The following is a 20,082-nucleotide window of genomic DNA, read 5'->3' as shown; positions in this document are numbered from 1 at the left end:
AAAAATAAGAAATGCTTGTTATGTCTCCTGCATTCAAGTGACCTCCTAAACCTTTGATATTATCAAACATTTTACTACTGTTTATCTATTACTTAATGTATAATCAGTTGTTTGTTAGTTTATGGAGTGGTAACCCAGCTGTAGCTCATGCAGAAGGAAGCTGGGAACAGCAGAGCTGATTTTCAGTTGAGGCTTGCAGGGCTGGTGTTTTTCTAATTAAAAAAAAAGCTGAAATTAGCTGAGTGCATTTTATTCCTCTGGTGTTTCATGAACATTTTTTTAAATTAAGAATACTGTCTAATAAACTGTTAGTTCCATTGAAGTTAATGTCCTGTTAAATCTTAAATTACTAAAATTTTTTTGTTACTACTACTTTAGCCCTTTAGTACAGGATCAGAAAGGAGCAGAGTGAAGTGAGATTCTGTTTTGGGTAAGATAAATTACATTTATCCTTGTTGAGTCCTTGCAGCTGCTAAGTCAGTACGTAGCAGGCATCCTAGCATGAAATCTTTGACAACATGGTAAATTAAAATTCCACAGGAAATCTTAGCAGAACAGTTCTTTAAATCACCTCCGTGCCTCATGGAAGTGTGGAGATGCTGTATTTGAACTTAATGAGAATTCTTGTGTAAGTAATCAATGAAGTTCTGTATATCAGGGAGTGGACAGAATTTTGTGCAGCATTATTCTTAATATCATCCCAGAAGAAACCCTCCACAGCTATGAAAAATCTTAAAACTTGAACCATTCAACTAATTTACTTTAGGATAAGAAAACCCTTCAACTCATGCAGCTCCAAGGCCCTTTAATTAGAATAGAAATAGAAATGGTGTTTGTAGGATGCCTTTTCCTGGAATGAAGCAAGATGTTGGCTGCCTGTGTCACTTCCTGGTGCTTTGGAGGCTTCCATTTGGTCATGTGGAAAACAACCCAACTGCTTCTTCTTAAATAGTAACTTAGTTATGATTTCCCAATCCCTGTGAAACCAGATGCCAATTCATCTGAAGCTTCTGTTGTTTTTGTAGATTCCTACCAGGCTGGAGCTGTGGTTGGGGATGTTAAGCGAGTGTTGGGTTTGGCTGGTTTTGTAGTCACTGCAATCAAAAATTGGAGTTGTTGGCGCTCTGTGAAACCAGCGGTAGCTTTGTCTCCTCCACTCCGGCCTCAGCTCATGTTCGAGGCACTGAATTGGATTAAATTCTTACTGTCCATGGATTTTGGCTCTCAGCATTAGTGGATTGGTAATTGATATTTCAATTTTCATATCCACTTTGAGCCATATGGCACACCGTGTTGTCTCAGCAATGCATTTAGCGCCGCTTTCTTGTGAGCAGGTTGAAATGGGAAATTGGCCATTCCAGTTGTTCAATCACCCTTGGGTCAGTTGTCCTTGGAGCCTCTAATGCCTCTGGTCATGGCAGAATTTCAGATGGGGTCTTTTTATACAGAATTTGAGATGGGGTCTTTTTATATACAGAATTTTAGATGGGGTCTTTTTTCAGAATTTCAGATGGGGTCTTTTTTTATACAGAATTTCAGATGGGGTCTTTTTCTTATACAGCATTTCAGATGGGGTCTTTTTTTAATACAGAATTTGAGATGGGGTCTTTTTATATACAGAATTTTAGTTGGGGTCTTTTTTTTTATACAGAATTTTAGATGGGGTCTTTTTCTTATACAGAATTTTAGATGGGGTCTTTTTTTTTGTACAGAATTTCAGATGGGGTCTTTTTTTATATACAGAATTTGAGATGGGGTCTTTTTTAATACAGAATTTCAGATGGGGTCTTTTTTAATACAGAATTTCAGGTGGGGTCTTTGTTTTATACAGAATTTGAGATGGGGTCTTTTTTTAATACAGAATTTTAGACGGGGTCTTTTTTTAATACAGAATTTGAGATGGGCTCTTTTTTTAATACAGAATTTGAGATGGGCTCTTTTTTTACACAGAATTTCAGATGGGATTTTTTTTTTATACAGAATTTTACTGGTTATGTGGCAAAAAAAAAAAAAGATAACCTTGAAAGCAGCTTGCTTGCATTAATGAAATGTTTCTTAAGCATGTGACTGAAGATAAAATGGACATTTTTTGAAGGGAGTCTCTTGGTTGCTTCATGTGCAGACTGAAAATGAAAAGAATACATATTCCATTCAAAATGTTTCTTTTCTCCCCACTGATAAAGTTGGAAGTAGCATTAGCCAAGGTCATGATAAAAAACAAAAATACCCCCAAGCCCCTCTGTTTCTATTTAACATAGTGTCTCCATTTATTATTTCTTCCCAGGGTGTCCAGTGTGCTGGGGATTTTGGGAGTGTGGATTTGTTTTTCACCAAACAGAAATATATGCAGAATCCATAGATCCTTGAGCCAACTGGTAGTTGAGCAGAACATTAAGGGGTTTTTAAAAGCTTGGAGCTGGCTATGAGCAATACCTTTACTTGAGATGCCAAAAGAATCAATGTAAATTACTGTGCAAGGCTTCCTAGTACCAAATATGGATCCAGGATAGGTTTTTAGGCAGAATACTGCATTTTTGTTAAAATAGTAATTATTTCTGAGTAGAGAGGATGGAGAGGGTTAGCCTTGGAGTAGAAATACACACTTAAAAATCATTTTGTGAACATAAAAATCAGATCTTCTTGGCCTCTTTTTTACCAGCTGACCTCCTAAAATGAGTTCTTTGCAATTAATATCTTGTAAGAGTATTCATTTGTATTAACTGCAAATGAATTCATGTATGAATATATCAATACTTGTCCACTGCATTTATTGGAATGATGCAGAATATTTATAATTTGTTAATCTCTTAAAAATACACTGGAATGTTTCTGGAGGGTTTGAGTGCACTGGCTCCAGGGGTGATGTTTCCCTTGGCCAGTATATTCTCAGAAATGCAGGAATTTTCTGTCTTGAACCCAGCTAGGGAGTACTGACAATATCCTGGGTGCCATCTGGAAGCAGCCAAGATGTGGTGGCTCCTGCTATGTATATCTTACTCTCACTTTTAGTGGGGGTGCTGCAATTAGATGCCTACATGGGAATTTTTGTTTTTTTAATGTGTTAGCCAAAAAAAAAATTCCTTTTTTGGGGACGTTATGGAAGTGTGATTTGTAAGGAGCCATGGAAATAATAACTTGTAAATTCTCTGCAGGGTTTTTAGTGCTGGCCTGAAGATAGAGATGCATCTAGGTGTTGTACATTGACCTGGTTATTGGGATTTGGGCAATGAGGGCTTGAGAAAGCAGTTAAAAAGCAAATGTTGAGATGTTGCTGGATTTAAGTCTTGTTAAAATGCAATAAAGTAACTCCAGCAGGTTTAAAATTGGAATCCTTTGGGGAAGGTGTTGCAGACATTTTGAAGATGTTCCTAAAGGGAACACAGTCATAAATTGTAGATTTATGAACATGTTCCCTTTATCAAATATTCCCTGGTAATTAAGAATTGTTGAAAACAAGGCGGTTTTGTCAGGAAGGGAAGACCTCCGGTTATTTCTGCATGGGACTGAAGGGTTAAAATTTGATCCTAATGATGGATCAGTGAGGATGAGGCTGGAGACTGAGGAAGGTGACCTGAGGGGGCTTAGAGGGGACAACTCCAAGGTGGCTCTGTCATTGAGGGTGGGAAGGACAGGCCAAACCTTGGAGCTCTTTTCACAGATCACCTTCAGAACTTGAGGAGGGAAAAATGAGCAGCATCAAATACAGTGAAGGCAGAGAGGCTGGTTAAAAACCTAGCTGCCATTTTAATGGGAAATGGAATTCATTGCTGAAACTGCTTCATTAAAAATAAGTATATTAATTGAGGAGGTAGAATATCAGCTTGTCAAATCACTGCAATTTCTAAATGTCTTCTGTTTAGAACAGGAATACTTTCTAGATGTTAGAAGGAGTAATTGAATTGTGTACACTTCAATATTTTTTTTATCTCTGTTCCTACCTTGATCTGAAGAAGGTTTGCCTACAATTTCATGCCAGTTATGTTTATCATGTTTTTTTTTCGAGAATATTTTTGATGTCTTCTTGAAAACTGCAGTAATGCCTGCCAGCACTCCCCAAAAAAAGAAAATATTAATTATCTGTAATTAGATAGATTAGATAATTTTTTGTAGCTTTATGTAACGTGGTCCTATATTCAAAGCTATGTATAGATTTTTGTCACTATTTTAAGCTTGTTCTTTTTTTTCCCCCAGCAAAGGGGAAAAAAAAAAAAGTAAAACTAAAATACTTCTCTGTGGAAACTCAGAGTTCCATCCCAACTCCTGCATGCTGTGTGTGAAAGTAGGTTCAGGGAATATTTTATCAGTTCAGATATCACTGCTGATTTGGCTCATCCTCATTAGAAAATCAAACTGGTTTGGGGTGAGGGAATAAAGGAGAAATCTCAAGGCTTTTTCTGTGTGACTTGAGGCAGGAGCTGAGGGTGTTGGCCTTCACTGACAGCAAGGGATGCCCTGTCTGCTGTTACAGTAACCCTAATTCCAGCCCCTGCTGGCTGGTAGTCCTTTCCCAAAGCAAAGGAGTTTCTGCTGGGCTGTTCCAGGCGAGCTGCTCATTCTGTACATCTCCCTTTGCTCACTGCATTTCTGTTTGCTCTTGCCTGCCTTGGGTTAGGTGTGGGGAACCATCTTAAAAGTCTTCTCAGGCACGTGTGCTCTGTGTTTATCCTGCCATTTCAGGCTTTCCCAAAATCTCTCAATAAATAGAGGTTATCTAAAATTACTTGCAAAACCATGAATTATTTGACAAGCTGAGTGGGTTTTGTTTTATTTTTGTGAAACATTAAAATTTCCTACACTGATCTGGCAGAAGAATCTTTAATTGTGAGCCTCAAGATCTGAGTTTAACTTGCATAGATACAGAAATACCCAGGCCCAGTATTAATGGGCTCTTCTTTACTGGAAGGGCTTTCTCACTGGCACATCTGTGCTAACATGGGATATTTCCCCAGATTTCTTTTCCTGAGGGTGGCTGGGCAGGATGTTGAGCTTACAGATGTTGTTCACAGGTCCTGTCCAGATGTGCCTTGCAAGCTTGGGGTGTTGCTGCCCTTCTGCAGTCTGTGGGGAATGTGGCTTTCTCCTGGAACTGGAGAAATGAAATCTCTTCTATCACACAAAACACTTTGTATTCAGTCCAACTGTTTGGAGTTCTGTAGGTATTTGAGAGATTTACCAAAACAAATGAGGGGTAGGAGGTGGGCCAAAGCTGCAAGGTTAAAACCATAGAGAAGATGGTAAAAATGTGCCCTTTATTGTTGATGCAGAGATCTTAAAAGTCAGTGCTTGGTTATCTTTGGTAGTAAAATTGGCAAGGCCAGGCAGAAATGTTCACTCTGTCAACAGCACTGATCACAAGTCCTTGAACTTGGTTTGAAATATGTTCAATACTGATATTTTCTAGTAAGATCTTCGTGGTGAAACCCAGTGCAGAAAGTCTGGTTTAGTCATATGTGTGAAGTTCTGTCGTGTTTAACTTCATTTAAATTATATTGGAGCTGATGTTGGTTAGCACCAAGTGGTTTGAGGTATGTGTTGAATGTAGCAATGCTTGAATCTCAAAATAAAAAAGTAAACTTAGGTTTCAATATTTAAAATCTAAAAAAAAAAATAGTTATAACTGCATAATACAAAACTTACTACATTTTGTTTGCAGTAAATGACACAACAGAGCTAAACAGAGCAGGCCTATGCCTGCCTCAAGAAATCTGTTCATGGTCCTCTTGCATTTTATCTTTTTGCTTCCCAAAACTCTGGGGGGTTTTCACAAATATGTTGGGAGGTTGGTGTGGTAATTTTCTCTGTTTGTCTAGAGAAACAAGGTAGATGTGATATTCTGCTGAAATCTTGAAAGAAGCTGATCCTGTGCTAATTGAGGAGCTGTCCTTGTTGGACATGTGTTTGATATTCCTGCTGCACATCCCCTGGAGTGGCAGCTCTGGAGTCAGCCTCTGTCTGTGTAACAAAGGTGGTGCCTGGACAAAGATCAGGAGCTGCCTGATGGCACTGGAATTGTGCTGCATTCCCTGCAGCTGGCAGGTGTTATCTGCCCAGAGACTCTGTGCGAGCTCCTTGCTGGAAATGCTGGCTAGCACTCACAGAAAATAAAACTGAACAGGAACCATTTCCTAATGAATTTCAATCTTGGCAAAGAAGTCAAGAAGCAAAAGGTGCCTGAGGTGTTGGGGAAGTGGGTTTCTGTATGTGGAAACTCAAATATCATGGACACTTTGGACAGTGAGGTCAAATTGGTTGGTTTGGCTTCAGTTCTTCCTTCCTTCTCCTAACCATGGGCAGCAGATGAGTTTCAGGAAGTACTGAAGTTCAGCATTTCAGGAAGTGCTGTGGTTGATTTATCCTGGGTGCCTCTGCTGCTCTGGGGTGGGGGAGCCTGTGCAGGGCTGGCTCAGGCACAGCATTTATGGGTGGGAGTACCCAGTGCTCGTCCCCAGGGGCTGGGCTGAGCCTCCAGAGTCAGGGCAGAGCCTCAGCAGCTCCACAAAGTGCTCATCCAGAGGGTCAGGGAGAGCCTCAGCAGCTCCACAAAGCTCCCAGTGCTCATCCAGAGGGGCTGGGCTGAGCCTCCAGAGTCAGGGCAGAGCCTCAGCAGCTCCACAAAGCACCCAGTGCTCATCCCCAGGGGCTGGGCTGAGCCTCAGCAGCTCCACAAAGCACCCAGTGCTCATCCAGAGGGTCAGGGAGAGCCTCAGCAGCTCCACAAAGCTCCCAGTGCTCATCCAGAGGGGCTGGGCAGAGCCTCAGCAGCTCCACAAAGCTCCCAGTGCTCGTCCAGAGGGTCAGGCAGAGCCTCAGCAGCTCCACAAAGCTCCCAGTGCTCATCCCCAGGGGCTGGGCTGAGCCTCCAGGCTCAGGCAGAGCCTCAGCAGCTCCAGGGCTCAACCAACCTACCTGGCTGCTGCTTTGGCACCACTTTGCAGGTGGTTTATTTTGATAAAATAGGTGGGATTGTCTTCTGATGTTTTCAGTTTTGTTGTTCTCAGTTCTCTGGTGTTACTTATTTTTTTTCTCAATTTATCGTGTTTTGCTCTAAATTTTGATGACCTTACAAGACAGACACCATCTCTCCAGGAATACAAGTGCTACTTGGAGATTGACAACAGTTTTCAGAGAGTTAATGCAGATCCCTTGGGAAGAGGAATGTCCAAGGGTGAAGCCAGCATTTCCTGCTGTACCTTTGTGCTTTCTGCTGTGCTCTCCTATCAGCACTGAGCATCGCTGCCTTGTGTGTTCCCAAACTTCTCAGTCTAATGGATTCAAGGTCTCCTGTGTTACTCGACGTTTCAGGCTCAGCCTTGCTTTCCTTGTTCTCCTGTACCTTGTTTTGTACAAACAGTACGTAGCAAAATGCAGCAATTGGGAGAAATCAATGAGCTACTCAGGGCATAAATCATTGCTCTCCAAACCAACGGAGCTGCTTGCACAGTGATTAAAGATGGGGCATGAGAATGAAGTATTGCTCAGTCTGTTTGGGGTGAAAAGATGGAAATGCCATATTTTAATCTCTGTTGAATATCTTTTATCTGCTACATGCATATAATATATTTTGTTGATTTTTAAGGTCCACTGAAATGCTTCTTAATTTCAGACTGTGCTGGAAAGCAGCTGTTTTTCATGGTATAGCTAAACCTATTCTAACAGTGCTCTGTTAATCTCTTACTGAAGATCACTGTGCTGTTTGAACACTAAATTCTTATTTCAGTGAATTGAATGTATTCTGTTTTTTAGCTGGGGCTTGGATAAAGATCTTTTACATGGTTGTAAAGAATGAATATTTTGCTTTTAGCTGATCTCTGAGGCTTTGTACAGTCTGTGTAGCAGAGGCACAAAGGAGCAGATGGTTTGTTCCAATGTCTTAACTCCCCTATTTTTGTTGGGGCAGATGTGACAGCAGCTGTGGTGAGAAGGTAGTTATCAACTCACGTCCAGCCTTTCTCCAACATGGGCTTACTTTTGTTGCTTCTGTTGCATTTTTCTCCTTATGATTTTTACTTCATAAAAGCTTCATACAGTGAAAGCTTGCTTGCTTTCTCTGAGTGCTTCTAAGGCAGAGCAGGAGGAAGAATCCCTGGTTCCTGAAGTGCTCTCTCAGGATTTGATGCTGGCAGCAAAAAGCGTTTTGGGTGCAGCTCCTGATGCGTTTGGAGAAGCACGGTTGAGGTTGGTGGAACATGGGCTGTGCTGCTGCTCCTGGAAGCACAGGGTGCTTCTTTCTCATTAGTGTTCCTCATTACTGTTCTCAGGGCCTGGTGCACTGAGACACGGCAGCATGTGAGCTGCTCAGCACATCAGGGAAAAAAGGCTTTTCAGAATCCCAGCTGGCCATAATAAAAGATCACTGTAGATCTGGGAGTGCCTCCCTCAGCTCAGGAGGTGAGATGTGTCAGTTTGACTGGCTCTCCATCCTTGTTTTGAAATGGATTTACTTGTGAGGATGTGAAAAGCAGGGTGGCCAAGTGTAGCTTTCTGGAAGTTGTTGTATTTTGTAAAAGGGTGGAGACAGGAAGCAGTTGATTCTCCTTTGACTCAGTTGACTCTTTATTAGCTGGCATGTGTAGAACAAAATGGATGATTCAGCTCCTGTTGATAAAATAGCAGAGCTGAAATGTATGGAAATACAAAATACAATAATGGGGATTTCTGCTGATTTCCTGTGCTTATGCAGGCAGAGTCTTACTGATTTATTTTTTGTGTTAGTGTTTTCCATGTCTATTCCTCAATATTTGTTTCTGGGCTTTTTTTGGTGTTGTAAAGAAGTGGTCACAGAACCCATTTCCTCCTCTAATGTAATAAATATTGTAGTGAAGATCTTAATGTACCTTAAGCTGATGTCACTGTGGTGGTCATATCTGAACCAGCACATGATTTCTAACAAGGTGAAGATCATTCCAAGACAGATGTGTTGGCAAGCAGAGCTGAGAGAAATCCCATCCAGGCTTTTGGAACCCACTTGTTCTCTTACACTTAAATCCCTGACAGGGCAGCTGATCCACTTGATGGATTTCATTGTAATCTCCAGGATTTTGGTAACAAGAGGTGCCTCTGCCAGGTTTTGCATCTCCCCGTTCATTTATTATTTGCCTGGGAGTTCAGTGCAGTGTGATCCAGTCACACACTGGGCTCTCCTCAGCACCTCCTGGGGAATATTTGGGCAGAGCTTGAGCAGAACATCATCCTGCTAGAGACATCCAGCAGTCTTGGTGAGGACTTCTGAGCGTTTTTAAATCACAGAAAATGAGCTGAAGACTGCTTGAAAATTGGCTTACCCAGAAGTGACTTTTAAAAGACAATATTTGGGTACTTAAGGGGAATTCTCAAGAATTACATTTCCTAATAGGATTGCAATTTACTATAAGCATGTTCTTAAAGTGTGGATTAAAAACTTGGTTTGATACCTGAATAAACCTGGTTTTAATGTTAACTTCCATTAAAAAGAAACAACTGTATGAATTTAGGCATGTAAAGTGTTTTCATTTGCTGTGTAATGATTGTGTCACCCTGGGACACTGTGAGCTCCTCCTCCAGCTGTGTGCTTCCATTTCTGGCTTCTAGGAGAAAATGTTCTCCGTACAGCTTGGATTGTGACCTACCCCAAACCTATGGATTCAGCTGATAGACACGAGAGATCACCCATGGTATCAAATAGAATATCCTGATCCCGTGGCATTACTGGGGAATATCACAGGAATATTGCAGTGTTACTTAGTCATGAATTATTAAAGCAAGACTGCAATATTCCTGTGGTGCATGTGCTCTGCCCTGCTTAGGTAAACACAGATTCTGGTGGCTCGGCCAATGAAGTGAAAACAGCAGTAAAAAGTGGAGGTTCATGATAAAAGAGCTGAGGGAAGCAATGAGAAATGACAGCTGAAGTAAGGAACAACTGTTCAGTTACTGTAAGGCTCTGCAGATAGAAGCATCTAGTAATAAATGCTGAGTCATTTCTCTGTTGGTTAATTAATAGGAATTTATTCTCCTTCAGGGCTGCGTGTGGTTTGTTTGTCAGTCTGAAGGGAGATGTCTGCTGGTGTGTGACAGCAAAATTGCTTGGGTTTGGATAAAGGGATACTTCAGGAAGTGCCAATTTTCCATGACATTTTCCTGATAAATGTAGCTAGAAATTGATGCATAAGCAGAAATCGATGCATAAGTAGATGCTAAGTTTTTACTCTGGTTTTGGGGTTTTTACATTCTTTTTGAATGGTAAGGTCAGGAAAGAAGACAGTAAAAACATCACTGACTGGTTGGATAAAATTGGTGAGGTTATCTGTAAATGTGTTGCTCTTCAGAAGGACTAAGTGCATAGAGATAATTGGAATAAAATCTAGATTATTTTTGTTATATAATAAATACAACTTTGTTGAAAACTTACACTAAATACCAGTAATTTTTGTTCTTAAAATAAGTTAACTTTCCATGCCTGCTTCTTCTCAGGAAGTGTAAAAATGCTTTTAAATGGGAATTTCTTTGAGAGGAAAACAGAAAAGATGTGGTTAGGAAATGTTTGGGCTTGGGTCACTGAAGTACCAAGAGTTATTAAAATTAGTGAATTACTTCAAAGATCTCTTAAGACCTTTCTTTTTAAAAAGTGCTATTTTAAGCATTTGGCTTTAGGCCTCTGTTAAACTTGTAATATCAGTTCTTTTAGTTTTTTACAGCAATTCTCTGCTGTACCTAGAATATTAAAATGATTTTTTTTTTTAATAATGCACATGGCTTCCAGATGCATTTAGAAAGGATTAATGAAATGACCTGTTAGAGTCCAGATTTTTTTATGCTTAAATATGACATCAGTATGATTCTTTTTTTAAATGTAGGTCATGGGATTAGCATCAGGAAATGTGAGCATTTTGGCAGCGTGGGATCGTGCCTGCCATGAAGGCAGCTGGCTTTGTGCAGTGCTGCTGGCAGGAGGAGGCACTGAGCACACCAGGGCTGCTGTTCATTGCACTCATGTGTCCTGCCATGGTCTTAGCATTGGTGGCTGCTTGGCAGGCTGCTCTTTTGAGGAAGTGCTAAACTGCCCAAAAGTTGATTTCCAAGTCCTTGTTCAGCAGAGGGAGGGATGACTCCTTGGAAAATGGAGCCGTGCAAGCAGGAGCTGATGGACTGTGCATGATGAGCATTTTGGTGCCTTTCAGGGGGTGTTCTGTTGTGGTACTGGTGGTAACAACCTCTGGCATATCGGGAATTTGAACGCTCAAGTTTAACTTCCATGGTGAATTATTCATATTCTGTAGCAGTTTTGGAGGAGACAGAAATGCCCTGTTCCTCTGAGACAGTGGTTGCAATTTGGGACTTGGAATGTGGAAGTGCCTTGCTGAATTGGGGTTTTGCAAGGTCTTTCAAGGTTTAATTTTCTGAAATAAAAGCTTAATTTTTTTTTCTTTCTTCCTTTTTTTTTTTTTCTGACTAGCAGCAGCTATTTATGGTGGATGGGTTTGTTGTGGGTTTTTTGTTATTTTTGTGGCAGTTTGGATTCTCAGGTGCCAAACTGAGGCGGTGTGAGGCACTTGTGCCTTGCCTCAGTGCCTCACAAGGGCAGTTTGGTGCACTGGGGGCTGTTCCATGTGGGTCTGTTCTGCCTGCTTTCTCCTCTTGTATGTGCTGCTTTGTGTCAGTGAGGTTACAGGATAAGGGAATGTGGCCAGAACTTTGCCAGCACCCTAGAACTTGACCTTTATTATTCTTTAGCCAACAATTTTTCTGTGTTTTATGGAACAAGGAGAATTTTTTTTTATTCCTAATGTGATCTTAGATCCATGGAGCTGAGTAGAAAAAGTGCACAAGTTTCTTCAGGAAGAAAACATTTCTGGACTTCTTTTACTTAAACCAAAACACAGAAAAACTCTGAAACTCTCAGCATCAGTGAGTCTAGAAATGGAACCTGTCCTTCCCTGTTGAGCTATAGGTAATAGTGAAGCACTGATGAAATCAGGTTGTTGAGTTGCAGCTATTTTTAGCATGTGTAATTATCATTTCAGTCACACACTGCATTGAAAATGGAAATTTGTGAGCACTCCAGCCAGCCAACGTGGCTGCTGCAAGATGAGCATTACCACTGATGGACCTGATGCTTGTTTTGTGTGTACTTCCCACTAATATATGGAAAAATGTCTACTGAGCACAGCAACTGCTTCAGCTGGGAACTTGGCAATTCTTCAGCACGAGGAGCAGCCAATACCTCCCACAGAAACATTCAGCTGTGCTGGCCTCGCACCACACGAGCGCTTTCAGGAAGTTTTCGAAGGAGTTGTACAATCTCCTGTTGTCCCTAGCAGGGTGAGCTCTTTGGCAAACCTGTTGTAGGAAGGTCCTGCTTGCTTTTCAGAGTTGGTGTGCTGGGAAATTACAGACGTGGCAGATGCTTCCCAGAAAGGAGACTTCAGATAAAGGAGGAGTTGGAGCCTTCTGCTCCAGCGGGTTCAGATTTATGAATTTGGAATTATTAATTCATACTTCTCTAGGTTGGACTTCAAAGCTGCCCTTGGAGGAGGGGACAGCAAAGACTTGGATTTCTGGACTCCAGCTCTGCACTCCCCAAGGAAATTCTGAGCTGCAATGAAGTAACTCTTGGAGGGGCACACGCAGATCCTGAAATGTCCTTTGAGCTTCCAGCTGTCTGCTTGAGCACTTAATGGTTTTAGTTAGTCATTAAACTGAAAATGGGATTTTTTGGGGAGTTTTTTGTATCCAGAACAATCTTGAAAGTTTAAATTTGAGACTTAATTACATTGGAATTTCACGATGCTGGCAGTGCTTTGGCAAGGTGCTGTAATCTCCTGAGCATCTTGCTGCTGTTCTGTGATAATAATCAGCCATGTAGACTGGAAGAAAGGATTTTAATGAATAACTTGCAGTTGCTGTTCCACAGCCATTATCTGTGCCTGGTAGGTGCTACATTGCAGTGCTGATGGTGCTGGGTACCTGTGCAAGAGCAGCCTAAATTAGGAACTGCCTGGCTCCATGCAGCCAGCCCTGCTGGCTCAGGGCTGCAGAGCAGCAGAGCAACTTCACTTCAAATGGCTGCTTTATCTCAGTAGTGATACTGAGGGTTGGTAGTAGGTTTTTGGGTAGTTTAAGGGGTTTTTTTGGTTTTTTTCTTCCCCTCCAGCAGAGTTATTGTTGAGTGCCTTGATTAAAACAACCCTGTGTGCCACTCTTGCAGGAGGGTGTGTTCTGCAAGACATTTTTAAGATTCGTGTGGTGTAATGGTCATGAAAATCAGTTTTTACTGGTGTTGGTTGACATCCATGTTAAACTGTGCTGCTAAAGCCACTCAAGTACCTGTGGATACATGGATTGCATCCCCCACTGAACACATCTCCCAGCTTCACCATTCCTGCAGCAGGGACAACTGCTGGGAGTCCTGGCAAACCCCATCCAGGGTTTGAGCCAGGTCCTCAGGGTCTTCTCTGATGCCTGGCCCCACATCACTGGGCATGAATTGCTGGTGTGTTTTAAACACAAGGATGCCTTTGCAGCAATTCAGATATTTAGCCTTGGCATCCAGTCAATGGGTGGGGAAAGCAGTCTTGAGAAGGTTGGAATTGCATCCAGAATATTTGGGTTTTAAGTCCCTCATTGAATCCATAGGTCAAGAGGAAAATGTGTTTATCTGGTAAATGGCTCTGGAGAGGGTACAGTGAGTGTGTGTAATCTGCTTAGGAAGTTGCTTCATTTTGGAGGGTTATTCAGATTTCCTGTGATGTTCAAACATTTCAAAATGCTTTCCATGCTCTTCCAAATCATTTTTCTTCATTTTCTTCCCTGCTTTCCCCAGCCTCGTGAAAAAAGTTGGTGTCTTCTGCAGAAATCTTCTTCATATGTAGACTTATACCTGGAGTTGAGATGAACTGGATTGGTGAGGGGCTTGGCACACAACCCTGTGAGGAATAACTGAGGCAGCTGGGGGTGTTTATCCTGGAGAAAAGGAGACTCAGGGGTGACCTTGTTAATCTTAAAATTCCTGAGAAAGGTGCCTGTGCTCAGCTGGGGCTGGGCTCTTTCTCCAGGCACTGACACAACCAGAGGACACAGCCTCGAGCTGCACCAAGGGAAATACAGGTTGGATATTGGGAAAAGTGTTTCACAGAAAGGTGAGGGAGTTTTTTACAGAAAGGTGAGAAAGTTTTTTCCAGAAAGGTGAGAAAGTTTTTCACAGAAAGGGGATAAAGTTCTGGAGTGGCTGCCCAGGGAGGTGCTGGGGTCACCATCCTGGGTGTGTTTAACAAAGCCTGGGTGTGGCACTGGGTGCCAGGGTTGAGTTGAGGGGCTGGGTTGGACTCCATGGTCTTTAAGGTCTCTTCCAACCTGGGGATTCTGTGATTCTGAGAATTCTGGGAATTTGGGGAATTCCCCCAAATTTGGGGATGTGCTGGAGTCACCATCCCTGGGTGTGGCACTGGGTGCCGGGGTTGAGTTCAGGTGCTGGGGCTGGGTTGGACTCGATGATCTTGAAGGTCTCTTCCAACCTGGGGATTCTGAGAATCTGGGAGAATTTTGGGGATTCCCAGGAAGCAGGGAGGTGGTGGAGTCACCATCCCTGGGTGCCAGGGTTGAGTTGAGGGGTTGGGCTGGGTTGCACTCGATGATCTTGAAGGTCTCTTCCAACCTGGGGATTCTGAGAATTCTCTGAATTTCCCGCTGAGTTGTCAGCTCAGAGTAACTGCTTCATATCTGTAAAGAAAGAAGGATATTGGGCTAGCAGCAGTCAGTGAGGGAAGCTTGACCCAGAAATGAAGAAGTTTTTGACTCGTGGAGTTCCTTTACTCTTTTCTAGCCCAAATGGCTGTGCTGGTTGTTCACTTGCAGCAGGAGGCTGTGGCCGTGTGGGGACACTGGGGACAGCAGCCCTGTGTGGGGCTGGCTCTCCTCCAGTGCTTTGGTGTGATGGTTGAACCACTTGAACCATGCTCCCAGTGTTCTGTGGAACTTTTTGTTCTCTGGTGTTTTTGAAACCCCAGTTTTTGGTGTCAAGGGCCTGCAGCTCTGGGCTCAGCAGGGCTGGCAGGGCCGCGTGTGCAGCTCCTCACCAGAACTCTCCACCGAGGCAGGAGTGAACTGGCCTCTCATTTTCGTGTTGCTTTTACCAGGCTACATTTTAGCTAAAAATGGAAGCTTGTGGCAATGCAGATCTTTTTTTCATGAGTAGCTTGTCTGCTTTTGTCCTTAAATGAGCTCCATCTTTAAGGTAGAATTGAAAATATCTCCGTTGCCAGGACTGCGTTCTGCGAGCATCCTCAAGTAGAAACTTTAACCCTTTGAGAAATGAACTCAACTTTTGTGGAAAAGTTTGCTGTTATGCTTCCTTCCTCTTCTTCCAGGCTGGTTAAAGTGGTGGGGGTTTTTTGTTTTGGTTTTGTTTTTCATTTTTGCAGAAGCCACATGAACTCTGCAACACCTCTCCTGCATTAATGAGAGTGCAGCACAGGACAGTAATGATGGTGTGTGCTTTGCCCTTTGCTGTTGTGTATTTTGTGTGCTCTTAGTGCACCAGCATAAATTTACTTGGTTACATTTCAGGTAATTCTTCCAGAATTTCATTAGATTTCATTATCTCTGTAGTGGGGGCAATTTTTTTTTTTTTCCTGTCAAGACTTCTGGAACTTGACTGGAGCTGCTCTGTTTTCAGAATTTAAAATGGTCATGTCATGTTTCTGTGTCTGGGGAGTGGAGTTTGGCCTCTAAGTGTGAGTTCCTGTTTATGTCCCAAAGTGTGTTGTTCTGGCAGTAACAAACAAAACTGCTTACTCTGTGATGGTTTCATAATCACAGCATTAAAATGTTTATCTATAAATGAGCTTGGGTGAGGATGATCCATATCCTAAGTAGCTTAACCTCCATACCAGACACTGAAGTGGTTTGTAAATTCTCCAGCTAGTAGTGAACTGTAAAATCAGAAAGGTGCATTTTATGGAGATTTCACTTGGAAGTGTGTGGGGTTCTAGGCTGGCTTTCTGGTTTAAGGTCATTTTCCTTCAGTACCTTCTTGCTTTGTGCTCAGAACAATCTCAGTTGTCCTCATGCAGCAGCTTGGGGTCCCCTGGCATCACCCCCAGCCCTTGTCCTGGTGTGTGACAGAGCCAGACCCAGGTGTTGGGATGCAGAAATGCTCATCAGTGTTGGGCATCTTGGGCTGAGCTCAAATATCGCTTTGTGCTACCTGGGGAAAAAGCTGTGCCCAAATCTCTTACATTTTCCCCTTGCTGCAGAGCCAGTCTGTGCAACCAGGGCCCTCCAGCCCGTGTGAGTTCCTGGATGTGTCAATTCCTTCGGTACTTTCTGCTGCCATGGGGGATGTAAAGTTGTAACTCCGGTGTGCTCTCACTGGAGCTCCTCAGTAGGAGGTTTATGTAACAACTTCTGATAAAATAGATATCATGGTACTTAACTGTGATATGTAACATCTTCTGATAAAATAGATACCATGATATTTAACTGGGATAGGTAACAACTTCTGATAAAATAGATACCATGATACTTAACTGGGATAGGTAACATCTTCTGATAAAATAGATACCGTGATATTTAACTGGGATAGGTAACATCTTCTGATAAAATAGATATCGTGATATTTAACTGTGATAGGTAACATCTTCTGATAAAATAGATATCATGATACTTAACTGTGATATGTAACATCTTCTGATAAAATAGATATCATGATATTTAACTGGGATAGGTAACATCTTCTGATAAAATAGATACCGTGATATTTAACTGGGATAGGTAACAACTTCTGATAAAATAGATACCATGATATTTAACTGGGATAGGTAACATCTTCTGATAAAATAGATATCGTGATACTTAACTGGGATAGGTAACATCTTCTGATAAAATAGATACCATGATACTTAACTGGGATAGGTAACAACTTCTGATAAAATAGATACCGTGATATTTAACTGGGATAGGTAACATCTTCTGATAAAATAGATATCGTGATATTTAACTGGGATATGTAGCATCTTCTGATAAAATAGATATCGTGATATTTAACTGGGATATGTAACATCTTCTGATAAAATAGATATCATGATACTTAACTGTGATATGTAACATCTTCTGATAAAATAGATATCATGATATTTAACTGGGATAGGTAACATCTTCTGATAAAATAGATATCGTGATATTTAACTGTGATAGGTAACATCTTCTGATAAAATAGATACCATGATATTTAACTGGGATATGTAACAACTTCTGATAAAATAGATACCATGATACTTAACTGGGATAGGTAACATCTTCTGATAAAATAGATACCATGATATTTAACTGGGATAGGTAACATCTTCTGATAAAATAGATACCATGATATTTAACTGGGATAGGTAACATCTTCTGATAAAATAGATACCATGATATTTAACTGTGCTTAGAAGGCACATGGAGCTCAGGGACAGGATTGAGCAGAAATAATTCCAGTGTGTTGAAAATGCTGGTTTGGGGAGGGGGCACTTTGTAGGACAGTGGAAATTGTGTGGCTGATACTGCATTTTCTTCTAATCCTAAATTCTCTGACACCATGGACTTCTCTATCACTAGGGCAGGAGAACGATCTCAGGATTGCAAGAATTTCTTGGGAAAAGGTCACAATGAGCTGCATGACACAAATTCATCTTTTGGTTGTGTTACAGTAAATAAACTGTGCCCATTTCCTTCAGGAAGGCAGGCCAGCTGCTCAAGTTAGCTCACAGAAATATCTGCACTTTGATAGTCGTTTAATTTCTGTTCGATTTATTGAGAAATGGGTGATCTTTTATGGTAATTACATTAATTGTGGTTTTGGTGTCTTTTTTTTTTTCAGAATTTACATGTTTGACAGCAGAAGTTGGCTTTCTACTGTAGTGAGAGAAAATGTAAGTAGAGAAAAAAGATTTTTTTTTTCCTACTCCCTGAGAAACATCCTATTTTTAAAAAGTGGTTAATTCAGATTTTTGGCTGTTCATCTGTGCAAACCTCAAGTAAGTTTTTTCTCCTTTAGCATGTGTATTCTTGTGTCAACAGGAAGGATCTTAAAATGGCCAGGAAACCTGGTAAATAATAGATGTTAGTGCCTGCCTCTGTCAGAGAGGGAGCTGGCAAAGCACAGGGAGACCACAGATGAAACTGTTTCATCTCAGTGGGGCAGGGAACTGTAATAAATAAAATGATGAGAATAGTCATTCTCTCATGAATGAAAAATTACTGCTCCACCATGTTTGACAAAAGAAGGCCAAATTTCTTTTGAGCAAAGTGGCTCTTGTCAGAATGTTCTTTTCAATGTGGCAGTGTTATTTAAACAGAACCTGACAGTTCCAGAGTTGATATTCTGTGTAATTGTAATTATTACTATTGTTCTTGGAGCAGTAAAATCTTCATTACCTTCCAGACATCAGCTTGAATCTCTGTGAGGAACGTTGCTAATTGGCCAAGTATTTGCAGAGTTCAATCTGATATTTTCAATTGCTGGATATGTACTGGTTTTCTAAAGACAGGCAGCAGGCCTTGTTCCTCTGCCTGTATCTCCCTCTGGACCCAGGGGACCCTGAATTTTATCTTCTGTTTTAGTTCATATAAGTGAGAGAGAGAACACCTCAGGTTTGTTCCACCAGCAATTCTGATCTGACTGCATTTCCTACAGAGTAAAAGAGAAGCAAGGAATCCATCCCTGCTCCTGAAAACAAAGAGAACCCTCAGCTTTTTAAAATAAATATTATAGAAAATCAATTAAAATAGATACCATAGAAATACCATAGAAATAGCCATCATGGTATTTAACTGTGCTTAGAAGGCAAATTGAGCTCAGGAGCTGCATTTTTTCTTCAGTTTTAGTTCATATAAATGACAGAGAGAACACCTCAGGTTTGTTCCACCAGCAGTTCTGATCTGACTGCATTTCCCAGAGAGTAAAAGAGAAGCAAGGAATCCATCCCTGCTCCTGAAAACAAAGAGAACCCTCAGCTTTTGAAAGGCAGTGACGCCGGCTCACTGTAACTAACAGTGACTTGTGGATAATTCCTTTGTCATTGTGGACATGTCCAAGCTGCTGTGCATGTTGCTAATAGGATTTGTGCTATCTGCTAGATTAGCACAGCTCCATTTAATCAGATGTCCTGCTCTGGGGCTGTCTGCTGGCCATGCTGGCAGCTCCTTGTTAAGTTTGGGCTCTGCTTTTGCAAATATTTTGCTTTTCGGCCATGTTGGAGTGATGGGTATTGGCAGGAAAGAGGTTGAGGGAAGAAATGTCAGCCAGGCAGTTCATGGGAGAAAAGGGATTTGCTAAACCTCCTTAGGAAGTTACTGTGCTTGAGTAAAATATGAACCATTTAGCTTGAAACCCTCTGTGCTACAGACACTGCATCCACAGTGGCTTGGTGGGACTGTGTTAGACTGTGCTAAAAATACCTTGTGGCAAGCAAAGTTTGACCAGCAAGGGATAGAAATTCCAAATATTTGACTTAATGATAGCTGTGATTTCAAATGTGGGGTTTTTCTCTTTTCATTTGTAGAGATGATTTTCAGGACAGAGAGAGGGTGGAAGACTCCATCCTTTTTTTTTTTTTTTTAATAGGAATGGTGTAAGAAAATTAAATAAAGAACTTTTTAGTAAGCATTGCTTCATTGCCGTTACCAGCAGAGGAATTTCAGAGAGGAATAATATTTATTTAACAGTGTTTGGATGAGTTGTGTCCAGCTCTCCAGCATCAATACAAATAAATGTGAGGGTGTTAATGATACCTTGGTTTTAGTAACTGGATTTAATTGGTTTGGCACTTTGAGCTGTGGAAAGGACACTGGAGTTGTTACAATGAAATGAGTGGATTTGAGTTCTTCCTCAACCTTTCAATTTTTCTGTCACTGTTTTCTGAGCAGTGAGTGAATAATTCTTCTTCTTTAAATAAGAATTATTCCACTGGCATGCTGAGTATATCTCCATTTGCAGGAAGCACATGGAAGCTCTGTAAGGCTTCCTGCAGGTGAAAACTTCAGCTGTTGGACACCCAGCTGATGGACCTACCTAATTCTCCTTTTTCACAGGAGTACAGCTCATGGTAGAGTTAGAGAAAAGCACCC

The 20,082-nt window shown here is 41.4% G+C and overlaps 1 protein-coding gene across 4 annotated transcripts in view; it reads left to right on the top strand.

The window, feature by feature from the left end:
• GNB1 (G protein subunit beta 1) overlaps positions 1–20,082 on the top strand; it is a 43,793-nt gene that overhangs the window by 6,254 nt on the left and 17,457 nt on the right. For all 4 annotated transcript variants that reach the window (XM_036396102.2, XM_036396101.2, XM_036396096.2 and 1 more), the window contains exon 2: positions 17,834–17,885. The gene's annotated coding sequence lies outside the window, so the exon portion shown is untranslated. The remainder of the gene's footprint in view (positions 1–17,833; positions 17,886–20,082) is intronic.

Source organism: Molothrus ater, chromosome 23 (assembly GCF_012460135.2).
Source record: "Molothrus ater isolate BHLD 08-10-18 breed brown headed cowbird chromosome 23, BPBGC_Mater_1.1, whole genome shotgun sequence".
Classification (NCBI taxonomy): Eukaryota; Metazoa; Chordata; class Aves; order Passeriformes; family Icteridae; genus Molothrus; species Molothrus ater.
Note: the sequence above shows the minus strand (reverse complement) of the source record. Positions and strands in the feature narration are given on the sequence as shown.